A 15,294-nucleotide genomic window follows, 5' to 3' on the forward strand; every position below is an offset into this window, starting at 1 on the left:
TATATATAAACATCGNAATCCNANNCCCAATTTANACGGTATATTTNTAGAAATTTATAACTTAAATAAATAAAAAAGCTAAAGGCTTNGCGATTATATAAGCTCGCTAGTCTAAATTAGAATCTTAAAAGGTCTATAAACCTAAACTTCTAAATCTTTAACCACTTTTAACTTAAATTCGCATTCTTTAAGTTAACCAATTTAGCTATTCCCAACCCAGCATTTTNGATTTTNGATTTTAGATTTTGGATTCTATTATTTAAGCAACCGTTTATACTGCTAATACTATACTTTTAGCTTAACACGCGTCTAGGTAGCTTTATGCCGCATCTACTCTAGCCACTTTAGTCTTTTTTAGAAGCCTTTTTAGATTTCCTCTTATAAGTCTTACTAGACCCTTACCTTTTTTATTATTATTAAGGCTATGCGCAATACTAACCGTAAACAGATTAAGCCATAAAGTTGGTTAAATTACACTTAGTTAATTAAGATGGACAATAACCCAGCGGATAGTGTTAACTTGCCCCGCGATCCTAATACGGCTATACCTACTACTAAAAATAAATACGCAAGCCTAGTGGCTTCCTTAATGGCTTTAAGCATATTACTACTAGAGGAATATTTACGGAAGCCTTCTATAAATAGTCCTCCACCTAAAACCGCAACGTTATTACTATTATTAGCACGCTCTCTTTTCGCGCCGCCGTTAGACCTATAGCGGGATTTTAATAAGGCACTTAGCGGCATTAACAATTTAATAACGGATGCTACTAGAGTAATTACTGCAGGTAGTAATACGGCGGCTACTAACCCTGCTAATTTAGATATAGATAGCGTAGACTTCCTTTAGAATTTTAACCTAGAGGATATTAAAACCGTGGTAGAAGTACTAGACACTAAAAAGGGTAAGGACGCTAATATCGCTAGAAGCTTACCTAAACTAGCTAACTTCTACGATCTTTCCGCCTAAGAACTAAGCTATATTATAGAAAACGAACCATTTATATCTATATTTAAGGCTATTAACAAAGCCGTCTTTTAGCTAGCTTATAAGGTGTCTATACACATATAGAAACCTTAGCCCCGTATATTTAACCTAAAAATAGTCGTCTACACACTATCTGCGGGAGAGTATTACGGTAACTAGAAGTTCTTTAATCCTTAGTTAGGAGAATAGGATAAATAGAGCTCTATTAACTACTACGCCAATTTTCTATATAAAATAAGATAAACCTTCTACTTTAGGAAAGGAGGATTTTTCTTTAATAAAGGCCTAACCGAGGACATAGCTAACTAGCGCATTTAGTTAATTCTTAAGCACGCTAATATATATAATACTCCTTCTAAGGTTATAAAACATAAGCATAAAGTAAATAAGCGTAAGCTTAAGGGTTTAGAAAATAATACCCTAGGTAAGAGGCAACCGTATACCAGAAAGAAGACTTTTAAAAAGCCTTTTAACAAAAACCTAAGCAGTGCCTTTAGTAATACCTTACCGGTGAATAGTAACGATAACTATAATAAAGAAGAACTAGATATAGTAGACCCGCAATTAATAATTAAGGATATAGCCGTTAATCCGGCAACATTTAATGTAGGTAATAATGACAATAACTACGTCCGCGGGTTAATAAAGCTTAAGCTACCCCTTGAGTTTCGCTAAGTAACAAACTATAAATACCAATACTAGTAATATACCTATATACGCTAGCTTATAAAGACGTATTATAAAGTAATAGCTATTACTAAGCGGATGCAGTTAGGACTTAATAACGCCGCGGCCGTAAGGATAGATAGGTTGGGTATAGTAAACGGCTGGGTATAGGTTATAGAGGACGATGCTACTAAAAAAGATAATAATAATAAAGACCTTAATAGGGCCGATGATATAGTTTATATAGGCCAGCCTATAGTAAAGGATCTCGAAAACCTAGCTAAGCTAAGTAAGCTAATAAACAACGCTAAATACTAATAGGATAATATTAAAAAGTCTATGCGAAACCTTTAGATTAAAGATTAATATAAACCCTATCTCCTTTACCAGTCGTTATCAACGCCGCTCCGCTAGTAGTAGCTTATTAGGATAAATGCTATTATAGACGTACGCGAGTATAGGAAGATGCGGGGAATAATACTAGCGGATATTGTTGGTCTAGGTAAGACTTTTTAGCTCGCTAGCTATATATTATATATAAGTCGCTACTACTACCTATACTAAAGGAGACTTTCCGGAAAGCTTTTTAAAATTGTTCTTATTTACTAACTAGCTCTTAAACAATTAATAAGTAGAAAAAGGCGTTCCGCTACGCTACCGAAAAACGTAATACTGCTGCGCTTAAAGCAATTAGTCTAGTAAAGCCATTCCTAATAGTTGTCCCACTTATACTTATTAAACAGTAGATTAAAGAGCTGCAGTAATTTTTACCTGTTTTTAATATCTAGGTATATTATAATAAATCGTCGACCTAAAAATCCGCCGCTGCTAATATCTAGCGTTAAAACAAAATCCTTACGCAGAAGTATAAACTGTTTAACGGCGATCGCGCTAACGTACGCGTTGTCGTTATTAGTATATACGGCACTATTGCATCACATTACGGCCCGAGCGTACTTAAGAAGTGGCGTAAAAAAACCTATAGGGCGACGTTTAAGGCGAGGGGGTTAGTGTATTAGCCTATTAACTGGTTTAAAATACTAGACAGGAAATAGCCTAGGGATCTCTTAGGTCGATAGTATAGCATTCTACTTAATAAAGCTTATTATATAAGGAATAACGATTCCCTAGCGTATATTACTATTAAGTTTATAGATTGTCCTTTTACTATACTTTATAGCGCTACCCCGCTATTTACGGGTATTAGGGATAACTTTGGCCTAGTGGCGCTAATTAAGCCTTAACTAAAGCTTAACTTCTTAATTAGAACTTCTAATAGCGCCGTCTTTAAGAAGAACAATAACCCCTTTAAGGTAGCGGACGATTACCTAGTGGCTATACTGCGACTAACCTTAGTGTTATTTACTACGTTCGTCCTTAGCCTAGAAGATAGCGTTAAGTAGGGCTATAGGCTTAAGTAGATTTGGTCGCAATATCTTATATATCGGCGGTATATATTATTCTGTTTTATCGGTTCTACCTAAAATGTAATTAGCTAGGCGCTCCCTTGCTATAAAAGCATCGTTTTTGACCTTAATAATCCGCTAATAGCTTAAGCTATCTATAATATATTTGCGGAAGCCTTCCTTAAAAAGCTTATAGTAATAGACACTACTTATATAGGGGATAGTTGCGTTATTATAAACGCCAACAGCTACCGCGCGCTCGTGCTAATGTCTACTTAGCCTATACTAGCGCTCTCTTACTCAGCTATAAATCTACCTAAGAAGAGTAAAAAGGGCTGGTTAAAGAACCCTTATATAATCTATACTATTCTTAAATAAATAGTAAAGTCCCTAGAGCTTCCCGCGGCTATATAGCCGTATAATATCCCGCTAGCGTCTAATATTCTACCGCTTATTAGGGCTATCCTATAACATTTATCCCGGTTAAGCGCCTTAGTCGCTAATATAGCTGACCAGGTTATTAAACGTAAGGAAAAGGTAATTATTTAATTGCTATACCCGCTAGAGCAGCTAATTATCCGCGAGATATTTGTGTCTTTTAGTATTAATACCCACGTGCTGGCCTCTGACCTTACTTAGGGCCAGAAATCCGATCTTATTAAAATTTTTAACTTATTAGATATCTGCTAGGTCCTAATCGCCAGCTATATAGCAAATAGTGCTAGTCTAAACTTGTAGTAAAGCTACTATAATGTCTACCTGTTTGACCCGGCGCCTAGCGTAAACGTATAAAAGTAAGTAATTAGGTATATATATTAATTAGGACAGCCCTATAAGGTTATAATTATTAAATACTATATATAGCAGATGTTTAATAAAAAGGTAGTAAATACCTAAATCCTTCGCGCCCTTCTTGGTCTGATAGCTATAATTAATAAAGATTAAGTTTTTAAAACCTATATATATAATTATATAACGCCTAGGCTAGAGAACGTCCTTAATTTAATATCCCTAAAAGGTTTCCACCTAGACGATAAAGGGAAACTATAGCATTTATTAAATCCTAATATCCTATTAGAGCTGCTAAATAAACCCTTATTTAAACCTAAGGAAGTTCTAATCCAGTTCTTTATAACTTAACGCGGCCGCTAGGCTGTCTAATATAGAGGTTTTAGTAAAGCCTTCTAGGAAAACCTCTATCTAACTATAAAATCCGATCTAGAAGTCCAATTAGAAATAAAAGACAATGAGGATAAATGTCCTAAGTGTAAGCTAAAAGTATTAAGATGTAAGCGTAAGGCTACGCCTAGTAAGGTTAAAGATAATAAAGATATAGGTTTTAATACCGGTATAGCGCCCGTAATAGCTATATAGAAGACGCGCTTATACGCGGTAGGTAAAAAACCTATTAAGGTTACTAGCCCTAAGGTGCGAGCTAAGAAGGCGCCTATTATTAAGACTAAAGCTAGTAAACTAAAAATATTATGGGCTAAGCAGTAAAACACTGGGCCCGCTACTTTTACTATTATTACGGTATCCTCTAGCAAAAACTTATAGAAGCGCGCTAAGGTTAACCTAAACGTTAGTAGAATAACCGCCCCTAATAATAAGTATATATAGTCCTACTTACCCAATACCGTAATTACTGGTTAGACTTTTATTAGAAGGCTTTTTAGATAAGTCTATATTAGTATTTTTATAAGTCTTTATAATTTCCTATATTCTCTACCACTAGAATCCCTACCTATATTAGGTTTCCACTAAGCATCTTTCTTTAATAGGGTTGGTATTACTATCTTCCTACTTAGATACTGATTTCCCGTTAGCCTACTCTTAGCTTCGCTCTTATACTAACCGCTAGTATTAGCGCGCTAGATTTTTGGTCTTATTACCTCCTTATAGATAACCGTAACAGCCTCTAGTTAGCTTTTTAGAAAGGCTTTTTATATTTCTTTCTTACTCCGGTTGGATCTCTTAGGCGTTATTCTAATAGCCATCCTTTTATATTCCCTTTTAATGGTATACCGTCTAAATATTTCCTTTTTTACTTCCCTATTTTACTTTCTTACTTTTCTACTTTCTTACTCTAGCATTTAGTGCTAATACCTTTAGGACCTTAAAATTGCTTAGTTAACTAACAGACCTATTTACTTCTAATGGCGTTAGCTAAGATCTTTTTATAAAAGGCTCCTAATAAAGTACTAATTAATCTATACTTTAGCACTTATTTACTAGCATATATCCCTACTTAGACTTTAGTTATTATTACTACTAGCCCCCCTATATAGAAGAGGTAGTTAGTAATATAAAGACTTCTACCTTAATTAATAACTATATAAGTAATACCTATTTTATCTTATACACTTAACATACTATAAAAAACATTTGTCCGTTATTAGCAGCTTATTTTTTTTTTTTTTTTTATATTTATTGTATTATACTACGTATAATACTACGCATGCAGCCTCTAGGCTATGGCGCTATAGTTCTATATATATAAATCCTTCCTAGGCAGCTTAATATATACTAGTAGCTAAGTGGACACTCTAGCCCGTTTTTAAAATACTAGGGGAGCTCTAGCGACTAATATTTTTTCGTTTTGGTATTTTGCTTACTATAGTCCAGTTTACACTAAGAAAAGGAAATCCTAGCTCTTTTATCTATTTCTGCCGTATTCTACCGTTCCTAAAGTAGAAAAAGCGCTCTAAAAGAAAGATTTTTATTAAATAGTTTTGTACTTAAGAATAAGAGGCGTTATAATAGCTTACTAGCTTAAAAGCAGCTACTAATTACCCCTAAAGCGACTTTTTATCCTATACCCTATCTCTTCTCCTTGCTAAAGAAATAGGTAGGGAATTAGTAATTAATAGGTACTCTCCCTAAAAATAACCTACTAATAGTATTTTATAAGGGCGAACCTTATTATATAAACCCACTCCTATAGGAAAATTTTTACGAAGTTGTCTTATATAGGGTATAAACACCAATTCGCCTATATACCTTAGATTTAACGTACTAAAGTAATATAGGCCGGTCCCTTCTCCTCCCCTATTATAGCCACCCCTATCTACGCATCTGCAGTACGCCTAGAGTGCGGTATTATATAGTATATTATGGCAGTAGTGGTAGTTATAGTAGAGGTTGTCTATAGCGCGATGGCTGTAGATAGGTTATAGAGGTTATCTATAGCGTAATAGCTATAGACAGGTTATAGAGGTCGTCTATAGCATAATAGCTGTAGATAGGTTATAGAGGTTATCTATAGCGTAATAGCTGTAGATAGGTTATAGAGAAGTCGTCTATAGTATAATGGCCGTAGATAGGTTATAGAGGTTGTCTATAGCGTAATAGCTATAAATAGGTTATAGAGGTCGTCTGTAGCGTAATAGCTATAGATAGGTTGTAGAGAGGTCGTCTATAGCGCGATAGCCGTAAATAGGTTGTAGAGAGGTCGTTTATAGCGTAATAGCTGTAGATAGGTTATAGAGAGGTCTACAGCGTAATAGCCGTAGATAGGTTATAGAGAGGTTGTCTATAGCGTAATAGCTATAGATAAGTTAGAGAGGGGTTATCTATAGCGTAATGGCTATAGATAGGTTAGAAAGGGGTTGTCTATAGCGTAATAGCTATAAACTAGTTATAGTAGAGGTTATCTATAGTATAATAGCTATAGACTAGTTATAGTAGAGGTTGCGTTTAGTAATGTGTCTTTAGGGGCTATATAGCCTACGGCGCTATAGTAATAATAATAGAGGAGCGAAAGGGGAGACGATAATAAAGAAGTGAAGGGGGAGATAACGACGAAGGAGTAAAGGGGGAGATAACGACGGAGGAATGAAGGGGGAGATAATAACGGAGGAGTAAAGGGGGAGACGATAACGGAGGAGTGAAGGGGGAGATAACGACAGAGGAGTAAAGGGGGTAGGTAGTTATATATTAGCTAATAATATAGTAGAGTTTAATATACCTACTTATCTAGGCCTCTACCCTAGTTTTCTAGTACTTCGGTCCTAGTTTATAAGTAGTTGGCTGCTACTACCTAATATAGGGATTTTTACCAGTTCTTTCGGATATCTTATAACGGGATTAACCCGAGTACTAGTCCGCCCCCCTGTGGTTTATATAAGAGTTTCCTCCTAGAGTTAGTACGCTTTTACATAGCTTAGGAGCCTTCTATAGCCTCTAGTTTTACACTTCTCTTTATTATTTCCGCTAGCGCGGGTATAAGCTACCATTTATAGGGGTTATAACTTCTATTTTACGCGCCTACTAGCGTAGTCCTATAAGGGCGTTATAGCTGTATCCTGTAATATAGCTAGGTATACCTTTTACGGTTAAGGCCTAGCCAAAACCTCTCCCGCCTAAGTAACTCCTATTTACTCCTTAAGCGTACCTTACTAATATACTACCCTAGCGAGTAAGTAGTCCCGTCTATTAGTACACTAATATATATATCCGTTCTCTTAAGCCATATAATAGTCTCTCTAGCTAGGATGTAATTTTGCCTACCTACTAGGTGCACTAGGGGTTAAAGCCTAGCTAAAGGGTAAGGTCCCTAGAGCCAGCAGTAGCTACTATATACTACGCCCCGCGACTACACTAGGTAGTCGTTTTACGTTACCTATAAGAGTTTCCTTATAATAGGCTGATTGTGTCTTATAGGAGGGGGGCTATAGAGACACTAGGTCCCGTACCGGACGACTTACTCCCCCCCTCCTACTAACTAAGCTTATATCCCCCCTTTTTATAAGCTGGCCTATATTTCTAATTATTAAGTCCTTATCTAACTGGCCTGTATTTCCTTAGAGCCTCCCCTATATAATACGCGTTAGGTTACGTATACTATACCTATTAAAACCCTCCTATAAGTTACCTGGTTAAACGCTATAGGGCCGTTAAAGCTAGCCTATATTTCCGCTGCCTAGAGCTTTACCTATATTTCCACCTCGTTAAGCCATCTAGTCGCCGTTACGTCGCTATTACGTCTATCGTCTAGGTCGCGCGTACTACGCCTATTGAGACCCTCTTTTAAGTTACCTAGGTGTTGGATAGATAGGCCCTTATAGAGGGGCCTTAATAAGTTCTTTAGGTAGGGCCTTAATAAGTTCTTTACGGTGGCCTTAGGGCCTTAATAAGTTTTATATAAGGTATCTATAACGCGTTAACCTTAACAAGTTCTTATAAAAAGAGGTTCCCTACGCCCTCGCCGTATCCCTTTGCGATCTTAAAGCTAGTGTAAGCCTAAGGGTGTCCTATTATATAACTAGGACGTATTTACGTTAACTAGCTATAATAAGGCTAGTTTCGGGCCTGGCTATAAGCCAGGTAGTCGTATATTAGGTAGTTTTCATATCCTAGTTTCCCTTAATAGGCCTCCCTAGGTGGTAGAGTAGGAGCCTTAAGCGGAGGTAGTAAGGCTCCTGGTATTATTAAGGGCGATATATACGCGTCGCGAGCTCAACACTATAGAACCGCAGCGACAGCGCGCTATACGCGCTGCGATGGCTTTCTACCATCGCCTCTGCACTTGGCTATTAAAAGGAACAATTTCCTGATAATATTTCCACCTACGGCGACGTGGACGCGTACAGTAGGGCTTTGCGGGCATTAGCAGCTTATATTAACTAGCTATTATACTTATATACTTTTATACTATATTGGTATCTATAGTATATATCCATTACTTTATAACCGACGCTTATAGGCATATTCTAGAAGGCTTTCTAAAAAGCTCCCTAGTATTATCACGGCAATACTATCTAAGTAGATGTTAACTATTTAGCTATACTACTAGGTATAGAGAGATATATAAGCATATGCTATACTAATCTAGCCTATTACCTAGAGTAAAGCCTATAAATATTACAGTATCTAGGACTATAACTATTTATTACCATTACACTCAACTATTACTATTAGTAACTTAGTTAATTAAGGTATAAGTACGGCAAGAGGGACGCGTAAGCCTATATAATTAGTAGTCTATAAACGAGGATCTAAAGCTAGAGAAAGGAAAGGAGAAGAAGAGCAGCGCTAGTTAAAGTAGGGTTCTTTTATACGGTCCTTTAGTTATATAACTACGAAGTTCTATTAAGTTCTACTAAGTTCTACCAGTTAAGTTCTACTAAGTTTTACTAGTGCTGTAATATTACCCCCCCCTCCGCAAAAGCCTACCCTTAGGCTTTATAGTCCATATTATATTTATAGGGCGTTTTTATCTTTATATTCTTCCGGTAGCTTATTATCTTTACTATACTAGCACTCTATCTACTTATCTAGGTACTTTAGGGGTCCTAGTTTATTAGGGTAGCGGTTATAAAATTTTTAAAGCTTATAGAGACTATTAATAAAGTTCTATATAGGGTACTAGGTAGGATCTAGGTTATAGCCTTTCTAACTAACGTGGTACTTTAGCGTTTTCCTTACTAGTTTATAGGCTAGTACTTCTTTAATTTCCTATTTGTTGTTACCATTAACTTAAATTAGTAGGGGAGGTTTGTTCTTTTATTTAGGTAATAGGTTATTTATAGCTTTCTATAGTTTATCTAGTAAGAAAATAGGGTAAACCTTAATTAAATCTAGGAGCTTTACTTTATATAAGTTACCTATCTTCTTAAGGACCTTATACGGTCCTGCTATTTAATAGTCTAGCTTATAGCTAGGCCGTTCCGTCTTTTAGTTCTTTATTATAACCTAGACTATATTACCTATAGTAAAGTCAGGTTTGCGCCTATGCTTATTTACCTGCTATTTTATTAATTTTTAGGCCTTTTCTAGATTTATATAGGCTACTGTCTAAACTTCCTCTAAGCGCTTAGTGTACTATTAGGCTTTCTTATAAGATAGTTTTTTATATATAGTCCGTGGTCCTTCTAGTTTATTTTAGTTAAAGCTTATTTAGGGTAAATACCCTATTTCTAGTTAGATAGGTGTAAATCCTATAAAGTTATAGGGTAGGGTCGCCTAGGCGTAGTTTATTAGGGGTAGTAGTTTGCCCTAGTTATTCTAAAAGTAGTTAATAAAAGGCTAGAGTCTCTAATCTAAATATTAATTTATAATCTCCGTCTAGCTATCTATTTAGGGGTAGTATACTATAGAGAGCTTTAGCCTAATACTTAGGATTTAGGTAAACTCGTTTTAGAAGGCTAATATAAATTATAGGCCGTAATTAGATATAATAGTATTTAGTAGTTTATAAATACGGTAGATATAATAGATATATAGTTAGGCTACCTTTTTAGCATTAATATTTTTATAATAGGGAATTAAAAATAGGCGCTTACTAAAGTGGTTAACTAGAATTATAACTATATTATATCTATTATAGTTTATTAGTAGCTTATAAAAGTCTATAGAGATATATTACTAGGGGTAGTTAGGTATTAAAAGAGGTTTTAATAGTTCTAGGGTTTTATCTTATAAAATTATAGATCTATAATAGCTATTATAGTTCTATATATAACGGTTAATATCTATAACTATTTTAGGCTAATAGTAGCGGTTACTAATAATCTTATAGATCTTATTTTTTTTAGGGTAGGCTGTAGAGACCTAGGTATAAGCTTTAGTAATAAGCTAGGTTTATAAGTTCTATTTCTTAGCTACTACTAGCTGTTTCTAGTACTTAAGTAGTCCGTTTTTAAGGGACTATAGGCTAATAATATTTTTTACCTTTTTATAGTGTCTGTATAAGTAGAGGTTACGTAGTTATATCTCTAATTAGTTATCCTTATAGTGACTTATCAGCCCCCTATTTAGGCACCGCGATCCTTATAATCCTCTACAAAAGACATAAATAAATTAAAGAATCTATTACCTTATATTGCAATTATAGTACCCCCAGGTAATACTAACACTAATTAGTTAATATTATAGATTAGCTAGGTATTATTACGAAGAGAGGTATTACGCGATCGCTCTTACTAAGGCCCGTTAACTACGTTATGTTTACTAAGGAGAACCCTTTCTATATAGGCCCTAGGAACTTAAAGAACCGACTCCTTTAAGGCTTTGTTTAGTTCGCGTCTATTACGCAAATCAACCCTATACAATCTTTTTACTAAATGCTAGTACCCCTAATACCTAAGAGAGATACTACGCGATCGCTCCTACTAAGGCCTATTGACCACGTTATGTTTACTAAGAAGAACCCTTCCTATATAGGCCCTAGGAACTTAAAGAACCGACTCCTCTAAGGCTTTATTTGGTTCGCGTCTACTATATAAAATTAATACCTAGTATAACCTCTTTACTAAGTGCTAGTACCCCCTAATACCTATTAACCGCTTAATATATAAGACCACGACCTACACCATAATCTACGCTAGTTAATTATGTCTAATATAGGAACTTAATATCCGAACTAGAGTAATAGAATTACCTTAACTAACGAGACTACCGCAGAAGACATTACTAACTATATTAACTTTAAAATTAATAAGTACACTAAATATAACTTTAAAGACAAAAGCCTATGGGAATTATACTAAGAGGACTTTAATAATTTTGAGGTATAGATATTTAAAGACGCTAATAGGCCTGTACTTACGGGACTTAAATAACTACTCTAACGCAATAGAGTATGGGTCTTTAATAAGAAGAGCAAGTTAGTACTATAAGTACTATATAATGTCACCCATAAAGACAACCTTATAGAATGGTTAGATGCAGAAATTAAGCTATATATCGACAATAAAGGACGCTTTAATTTGTATATTATTAACCGCCGTCTTAAATCACGTTTATTAACTCCCTTAACGGCACCTACCCCGACCCTAGCTATCTTAAATAACCTCCCTATAGCCGAGCCTCCCTTACCTATAAACGTTACGGCTCCCCCTATGGACGTTACGGCCCCCTCTATAAACGTTACAGCTCCCCCTATAAATATTATAGCTCCTTCTACAGAAGCTAAAGCCACCACCTATAGTAGAGACTTAGTAACCTTAGTAAAGATATATATAGAGGAAAGCAAGTATAGCGGAGAGGATAATAACTTTAACCGTAAGCTTACGATTTTCAACGACCTTTATAATAGGGTTGATATACTATAAAAGGTAAAGATTAAAGGCTTTTCGATGATGCTATGGGGTATTACTTTTAACTTCTACTATAAGAATAAGGCAACCTATACCACCTTTAACAGCATTTATAATGCCGTATATAACCACTTTAAAGGACTAGAATATAAGTGTAGAATCTTAATAAAATAAAACGCTATAACCTTAAAGACCGTAATAATAAAAAATAAAGGCAAGTCTATAGGGGACTGCCTATAGCTACTGCTTAACGACCTTTATTATTTATAGTATAGTCTTAACGCTAACCTCTATAATAACGACTTCCTATATAATAAGCTCATTATCGCTTATTAAGACATTACTACTTACTAAGTAGCTTGCTTCAACCTACCTACTATACTTACTAGCCTTATAAACAGCCTATAATCGTTATTACGGACGCTTTAAGTACAATGTTATAACTACTTGGAGAAGAGATAGAAGAAGCTAGTTAATTAATATAGGCACGGTCTAGGATAGAGCCAATAGAACTATGTAACGAGGAATGGTAACTAAGGTTATATAATATAATCTATATAATCTGTGCGATCTATAGGATCTATAATAGAGTAGATAGAGCACATATATATTACGTATAAGAAGGATTTTATAGGAGTACGGTTGCGTATTTAAGGACCCTTAGTCCCTACCTAGATAGTTCCTTCCTTATAGTAATTCTTAGAATATAATTGGAGTTAATCTATTAGGTAACCACTCCACTAGTTATTATTACGTTATTAACTTTTATACTTGCATTTCCTACACACCTAGCCTAATAACGAGCCCATCGTAGTTCTTGCTATAAGGTTCCGTTATATAATCACTACCTAGTTATAGTATTAATATAAGAAGTCGAACAACATGCCACTAAAAGCAGCTACTATGACGCCATTAACGGCAGCAACTACTTTAAGGACAGGAGGTAATACTAGTATAGTAAATACTAACTTATAGCAACCTGTAACAGTCGGACAGCTATAGGAAATAGTTAACTAGCTAATAGCTAATAATATAGTATTAAAAGAAAGACTTAACGGGATAGGAGTAGTAAAGATTAAGCTATTATTAATTAAGAGATTTATAAGAGAGAGGTTAAAGCTTAAAGGATTCCTTACGTAGATGCACTTTAAGGTCTTATAGGAGGGAGTAAAGTTACCTACACCTGTGGATCGGATAGCCTATATAGGACTATTTTTATTAGGAAAAGCACTTAAGCGGTTTAAATCTTACCTTACGGAGATATAGGCAAATGGAATGACAACTACTAACTAAGACGTGCGATTTATGTTCTTAAGTTAGGAAGGATTCGCAGAATAACTTACGCAGATGTTTGGAGATCTAGAAGAAACAACTATAATAGAAAGAAAACTCTAGAACCTTGTGTAATAAACTTTAGCAATTAAGTATATAATATAGTTCTAGACACTAGCAACACAAGTAAAGTAAAATAATAGGGCGCTTATAGTATAGTATAAATAAGGACTTAAGGCTAAAGTCTAGGATGTAATTATCCTAATAGAAGATACGGACACCCTAAGGGAACTAATAGATTAAGCGATTAAGATTAATAATAGGATCTTCTAAAGGGAATAGGCTAAGAGAGGCTAGGATAAAGTTCTATAGTTATATAAGGCGTAGAGTACGTAATAATAAAAGCTAAGTTAGAAACTATGGTATAGCGCAGAGCTAATGGACCTAAGTGGTACTAAAGAAGCCTATAAGAGATAGAGTAAACTATAGAAACCCAGAGGATAAGGATTAAGTAATTAAAGGTCTAAAGAATAAAGGCTGAATTAGGGATCTTAATAGCAGAAGATATTTAGGCGGACTTTATAGTAAGAGAAATAGTTTAAAGAAGGAGCTTATATAAATTGCGGAAAACAGGGTTATTATATTAAAGACTATAGAAGTAGGTAGAGTTACTATATAGTAAAAGGTATGAGACTGGTAGACAATATATATATATAGAGGGACAATAATATACTACGAGGAACAAAAGAATGTTTAATTAAAAGTTTTACGTTTTATTATAATAACGCATACCAAATTTATAAGGACGCTAAGTACGGCGTAAGCTATTAGCTATAAGAGCTAGTACCTATAGGATATAGAGGAACTAACGAACTAGTTCGCAGATTAGATATTAAAGACGATAAATTTAACATAGGCAAAATATTCTATAACGATAAGGTAATAAGGGCCGCTTACTAGGAGTAAGCAGACCTCGGAGATGTTATACTAGAGGTAAAGGATAATTCCACTATAAAATAGGGAACATTAGTAGGGATTAAAACCCCACTAGATATAATATCTATCGCTTTATAAGACGTAAGAGAAGTAGGATAGCGAACCACTTCAGCACTTAATAAAGGTAAAAGGCCAAAGGCTTAAGATTCTTAGGACAAGATAAGAGACGACTAAGATTTTTAAAACAAAATAAGGCATACCCTAGGACCTATAATGGACGAAAACTAATAGAGTAGGGCAGTAGCTTAGTTTAGAAATATACGAATAAGCTTAGGATAAAGTTTCTTACGGATATAAGACTCTTAAGACAAGATAAGTAAGATTTAAGACTTTTAAGATAAGATAAGAATACTACGGATACCTAGTCGGACTAAGGCGGGAGCTAAGCTTAAGTTAGAAGTAAGCTTAGGATTAAAGAATCTAAGGGACTAAGATTTTGGAGTATAAATAAGGGCACCTATAGATAAGAGGTAAGGAGCTTCTTTATAGATTAGAGAATCTATAATATAAACAGTAGTTAGACTAGGAGATAGATATATAGACTTAGAAGACTTACTAGGGGAATATAGTGTTTAGCCTAAAGATTAAAAGTTTAATACTAGGATTAAGAAGCAAGATAACTTTAAGAATTAGAGCGTAAGGCGTAAACTAAAAAAAACTATAAAAGAGTTTAGGCAAAGAATTATTGTATAGTAAGAACAGAAATTAGATAAAAGATCTAGTATATTAGGACGTATAAAGGATAGAGCACTAGTATAAAGAATTACTAATAGGCTAAGAGTAGGTATACTAAGAGCTAAGTAGCTTACTAAACTGGAAAATAAAGAGGATTTAGGGATTTTAACTAGGTTTAAGAAACGATATATAAAAGGCTATTACGATATAGTAATAAGAAGATACTTCCTTACGGATAGACTGTATACACTCC

This window comes from Cenococcum geophilum (assembly GCF_001692895.1).
Source record: "Cenococcum geophilum 1.58 unplaced genomic scaffold K441scaffold_128, whole genome shotgun sequence".
NCBI lineage: Eukaryota > Fungi > Ascomycota > Dothideomycetes > Gloniales > Gloniaceae > Cenococcum > Cenococcum geophilum.